The sequence below is a fragment of the Cupressus sempervirens genome, chromosome 10 (genome assembly GCF_028749045.1).
Source record: "Cupressus sempervirens isolate cs-2001-9-10 chromosome 10, ASM2874904v1, whole genome shotgun sequence".
Taxonomy (NCBI): domain Eukaryota; kingdom Viridiplantae; phylum Streptophyta; class Pinopsida; order Cupressales; family Cupressaceae; genus Cupressus; species Cupressus sempervirens.
In genome coordinates this window covers 125,065,878-125,072,439 of record NC_143127.1, presented here as the reverse complement: position 1 = coordinate 125,072,439, position 6,562 = coordinate 125,065,878, and the positions used below count along the sequence as shown (strand labels likewise).

Here is a 6,562-nt window from a genome sequence, read left to right as displayed (position 1 = left end):
ACATTTATATAGACAATTTTCTTTTCTTTTTTAAATTGCATGTAAAATCTATGTAGCCAAAATTCCACATTTTTTAAAAACAATTATTGACAAAGCATCATTTTTCTTGTTAAAGTTATCATCAAATGTTTAATGTGTGTGAATGTAAAATAGTATATTTTTTCTTATATAATATTTCGTGTAAAATTTTAGTTGCATATTTTGTTGAATAATTAACTAACTTAATAAATTTTAGTTGCATATTTTGTTGAATAATTAACTAACTTAATAAATTTATTGAAAGGGAGAGATACATAGAGGGGCAGAGAGTGCGGGATGGGGGGGGGGGGGGGGGGGGGTTGTGTGTTCTTGCATCTGTAGAAAGATGTCCTCGAGAGATATATACATAGAGGGGGAAGAGAAGAGTGGGCTAGGTTGAGAGAGGATAGAGGGAGGACACAAACACACACATGTACAAAGGAAGGGGGGGAGAGAGGGATAGAGGAAGCGAGAGAGACAGAAGGACATAGAAAGATGGAGATCTCAAACATGAAGCTATTTCTAATGGAGTGAGGAGCCTAATTATCTTCAAGTTATTTTGAGGTTTGGTTTAAGACATTTTTGGATCCTTTTAGGTGGATGCATAGTTGATTTTAGACTATCACACGCAACACAAATGTATACATAAATACAATTTTTTTCTATAATTTATCTCCAAAATAAATTTGGCATACCCATTGCACACCAAGGTGAGATTGCTAGTTTATATATGCAGGATTGACCATCTAACAATACTGATAGTAATGGGAAGAATGAGTAGCATGAGAGGGTTTCTCATCGAATGTGGGGCATAATGGTATAGAGCGTGGATTTTCTGGTGTTCTCATATTTAACGGCTAAGTCACAAGGTTCGAGTTTGAGTTCGACGATTATGAAGTTCGGATGAATTCAACGATAAATTTTTCTTACATAATTTTTCAAAAATATATAATATATATGATCACAATTTCCAACTATGGGACAAAAAATAACTTTGTACAAATGATTACAAGTATGATTATTTTTTACTTTTCTTTGCTAATAAATAGAATTAAAATAAAAAATAATAATCATTTTATTTATTCTTTACTAACAAAATAAAATTATGAATATTCAAGAATTAAAAATAATAATAATGTAGTCTAATTATAAATAAATTAGTAATCATAAATATACAATTAAATATTAATACTTTATTCATTATAATACTTGTGTTTCACTAATAAAATAAGATTTTAAAAAATTACTTCAAATTTCAATTCCAATTCAAAAATGAACAACCAAATGCAATAAAAAGATATTCCCAGTGATATTCTGTTCCAATTCCAATTTCTAAATTGGCAACCAAACGTAGAATATGGATTTGTATATTCATCTTCCGTGTCAACCAAACAGTCCAACTATCTTCCTAAAATGCATAACCAGATTTTCGAAAACTTGGTTATGACAGAAATTCATCTTCCCCAACCAAACAGGGCTTAAAAGTTTCTGAAAAGTGAATATAATAGTCCATCGGATCAACGAGTCCAGGGTTATGGCCTTTGAAAGTTGCATTACTTTGGAAAGAAAAATGAAATAATAAACACTAGTAATTTATGAGCTTGGAGTGTTGATGGGGAGTAACACTAACTAGACAAACGAAATGTACTTTCAAATCTAAAATGCAAAAAACATATGATGTCACCATAAAAAATGACTAAGTCACAACTATAGAATTTTCTTTTAATATTTTTGAACACTTCAACAAAAAGTATATTCATGTGATATCATATCAAAGAACATAGACCTTAAAACTTAATTATAATTAAAAACTTCCAAATATAGTGATAAAAATAGAGTGGCTTAATTGTCATTCATGTGTTTGAAATTAAGATGTTGAACCTAATAGTCCTCTCCAAACTACCAAGTTCTCTGTGTGTTTGAAATTAATATGTTCCAACCTAATAGTCCTCTCCAAACTAGAAGTTCTCTCCATGTTTTTTTCCCATGAGTAATCCCTTTCTATTAGGGCCCGTTTGGTGAGCGGAATAGGAATACGTATTCCAAAAAAATTGAATTCTTTGTTTGGATGCACTAAAACGGGATTGGAATACGAAGTAAAATAGGAATACGTATTCCAATTTTGGCCCAAAAATAGGGTTTTGCAATTCCACCCAAATAGGTGTTATTGGAATACATATTCCTATTCCATTTTTATTTATTTTAGAAAACATAAATTTTTCGGGTCCACGAATTCCTATCAAATATTGGCTGAACCCAACGAAGAACAGGAATACGTTCTATTCTAGAATACGTATTCCTATTCCGCTCACCAAACGGGTATAAGTTATATATTCCCTGAAAAGATGAGTACAAGATCACTGTACAAAAATAACGACTAATTTATTATGAATTATTGAAGGGCCAAACTTAAAAAAATACATATCATAAATCTTCAGAACCGAGCCAAATTTCATTACGAGAAATTAATATTTTAATGTAACAAATGTCATCTTGTAAAAGACAGTTTTTGTTTGTTAGCAGATGGAAACTTCTGCGTATTTGCAGATGTGCAGATGAGGGTGCGAACAATTGCAAAATATTGTAACTTTAATACTAATAGATTTTTAATTGTGTAAGTTATATTTGTTTAAACCCGGCCGGTAGATTCCAGAAATGAAAGTAGGAAGAGTCGATCCTGCGATCACGAGTGAGTAAAGCCTAGGGTCACATAATTATCTCTCTATATATACCTACGCTGGACAAACAAAGGATATTGTGAAAGAAGAGGAGGAATGGAAGTCGTGGGAGAAATTCCGGGATTGTTAAAAGTGTTTTCAGATGGCTCCGCGCTGCGCCCTCCTCATCCCACCACGCTGCCCTCTTCACATTTCACAGACGGCGTTGCATCAAAGGACGTCATTATAAATCCGGAAACCGGCATCTGGGTTCGCATATTCACGCCGGAAACCGCCTCTGGAAAACTGCCGGTCCTCATACATTTTCACGGGGGCGGATTCGCGGTTTGTTCCCCAGACTTTGCAGAAATCCACACTTTTCTGCACAGTCTATGCAAAACCGCCGGTATAATAGTTGTGTCGGTGGATTACAGGCTGGCGCCGGAGCACCGGCTCCCGGCGGCCTACGATGACTGTATGGAGACCGTCGAATGGGTCGGGAAACATGCCGCCGGGAGGGCCGAGGTGCCGGAGGAGTGGCTGTCGCCGTCCGCCGTTGATTTTTCCCGGTGCTTTTTGGCCGGGGAGAGTGCCGGAGCGAAATCGTGTACCACGTCGGACTGAGAGTCGCTGACGTGGACCTGAGGCCGCTTTCGGTGAAGGGACTGATCGCTGTTCACCCCTTCTTTGGGGGTGAGGAAATGGTGGAGTCTGAGAAGGGGGAAGAGATGGAGTGTTTTGTGGACAAGTGCAATTTCGTTTGGAGTTTGGCTCTCCCTGTGGGGTCCACCAGAGACCATCCCTTCTGTAATCCAGCTGTTTCGTCCCTGAAGCCTGGTTTGAAATTACCGCCGGTTTTGGTGGCGGTGGGAGGAAAAGATGGGCACAAAGAGAGAGGGGAGATGTGGTATGAATATCTGAGGAAGTCTGGACAAGAGGCGGAGTTGATGGAGGAGGAAAATGGAGGACATGTTTATCACATTATGCTTCCCGAATTTGAAGGCACTCTGCGTCTTCTTCAGCGAATTTCCAATTTCGTTGATGAGCACTAGGTATATTTTCACTTCTGCTCTTCTGATTTGTGTTGTAGAATTTGCTGAAAGAAGCTCAGATTTCTGTTTTAGATCTTCTGTATGGAAGAGGATAAATGTACGCCCCAAAATTTTATGATCCTTGACCAATGAGACTTGGGCAATGGATCTAGTTTTCTGATGCGCTTTGTTTGTTAATCTTCCCCCTATTTCAACATTGGCTTGCCGGTCACAAATTCTCTCCATTTCCCTGTGCAAATGCTTCAACGGTTAAAATATAGTTTTCTTTCTTTCATATCCTTGTGCGAGCTGAAAGGTTGATGATAAAAAAACAATGGAGTGTCAGATCAATTGTTCAAATATAATTTTGTTAAAAAAGAAAAGAAAAGAAATCAATCATCGTTAAGATTCAATTGTTAATGATAGTATTTGTGGTTATAATATATATTTTTGTCACATATTTATGTTAAATATTGTTAACAAGTGATTTAAATATGCATAAAAATATCAAATATTTAATATGGGTTCATATTTAAATACATAAAGTTTTATGAACATTGTATAAAAATAATACAAATATAATTACAATAAATAAAATAAATATTTAGGATCATGTTCCTCCCATTAGCTTGTAAAGTTTGGTGTTGGAGGAAGTCAAGTGGTAGAAGAAGGATCTTGTTCCTTCAATTAGCTTGTAAATTTTGGTGTTGAAGGAAGTCAAGTTGTAGGTGAAGTGGTAGTATGTAGGAGATTAATGAGGAGTTTGGTGAAGAGGGTTTAAACAAATGATTAATCCTAACAAATGTGTAAGAAATTTTGATTAGGGTCTAGAAGGTACTTAGATGTGTGCAGATTATTTAGAATGAGAGAATACAAATAATAATAAAGAGGAGAACAATAATAAATTATAAAAATATTTATATAATAATTTTCAAATATTTTTTAAATTTTCAATTTTAAATATGGAAAAGGTTAAAAAAATAGTTTTAATGAGTTTAAAATAAAAGTAATAAAATAATTATACCAACTAGTTTCATATTTCAACAATGTTTTGTGATAGAATACCAAAAAAAAATACAATTCTAAGTTATGGTTCAAAAGTTTAGTAGTAATTATTTGTTTGGCATAGTAAATGAAGAGTTTTTGGGAGTATGTCATAGTACGTGTTATTTAAAGTTTAAGTGGAAAGCATATGTATATATGAATGTGAGTAGAAACTAGGATAATAAGGTCAACTTATATGTAGTAGAAGAGTGATTGAATATTTTGTGTGCAACACAAGTACCATTATATGGCCGAGATGTATTGTGTGTTGATGTATGTAATAATTGATGTATGAAAAATATTTTTTGGGTGGTACATGATATCATAAATTTTAAATTTTAAATTTGATGTATGAAAAGTTTGTTGATGTTGATTATTTTGTGTCTTGTATGATAAAGTATAGCATCAAATTGAGTACATCAATAAATTGTTTAAAAAATTTCAAGGAATGAAATGAAAAGATTTTAAGGAATAAAAAATATTTTAAAAATTGAGTACATCAATAAATTGTTTAAAAATTTTAGGGAATGAAATGAAAAGATTTTAAGGAATAAAAAATATTTTAAAAATTGTCATAGGATTTTATTGAAGTATGTAAAGGTCATATAATAACAATTGTGAAATGTACATTTCTTTTCTCGAATGCCAATGAATTCCAAAAGAAAATGTATGTTGACAATCTTGAACGAGCATAGTTTTTTAAGTTAGACGTCTTATATTTATAAGATGGAAGAATGTTTACTAAAGTTATAAATCATTTTGAATGTAAAGTTAAGAGAGATGAGAGGATAGTAATTATATCAAGAATTTATACAATGAATACAATGTACTATTAGTAATAGGGGTAGACAATATGTAAAATCTAATAATCATCCAACATTTATTACTCATTTGAATAAAAATGTATAAATAATAATGTTTGAAAAGGATTAAACATATACAAACAAAAGTAGTAGAACTTCTAAATAGTAAAAGGTTAATTTTTTATGTGTCATTAATTCATTATAGACTTCCATAATGAAGAACTAGAAATGATAGCTTTGAAATAACATGTACAAAGAATAAAAATTAACAAACATTTTACACATTGTGCTTGATTTAAAAAATAAAATTTACATACAATCTTAAATGAAAAGGTGAAGTTGTCATAGATCAAATATCACAATCTCTACACTATGTTTTGATGATTGCAAGAGAAGAGTTTATCTATGTACCTAGGAAGTCAAGTGTAAGTTGCAAAACTAAAGCATTATAATTAATTTCTCCATGATAAGGAAGTTAAAGAACGATTGAAACTGAAAGAAAGATTTGATTTTGAGAACCTTTGAGAGCACTAAAGCTTGTGAAGGACCTACAAAAGCTTACTAATGTATGATACAAAGGCTTACAAAAAATAGAGGATGTATAGAAAACTAGGAAATTTTGAAAATGATTTTAAGTAATATATCAAAAATTGTTAAAAGATAAGTATAAGGAAAAAATTGTTACCTAAAAATTAGGTTTAGAAAAAATAAAAATTCATATTTGTAATTATATTTATGTGTATGAATATATAAAAATATAGTCCCTTTGCTAATGGAACAACTTGTCAACGTTATTTTCTTGTCAACATAGAACTATTTATAAAAAATATGTCAACATACAACTATTTCAAAAACATCCAACTTGCAATTGAAAATTTTTAAAAAAATTCAAATTGCAATTGAAAATCAAAAGAACATATTATTTTAATTAAAAGATGAAAGTGAGTATATGAAAAATGAAAGAAACATATAGTTTTAAAATGTAGAAACAATTTGATTGAGACATAGT

At 32.0% G+C, this 6,562-nt stretch overlaps 1 pseudogene; it reads left to right on the top strand.

Annotated features, from left to right (window-relative positions):
* Positions 1-2,554: 2,554 nt before the first annotated feature.
* On the top strand, positions 2,555-4,003 carry LOC149532922 (putative carboxylesterase 17; annotated as a pseudogene).
* Positions 4,004-6,562: the final 2,559 nt, after the last annotated feature.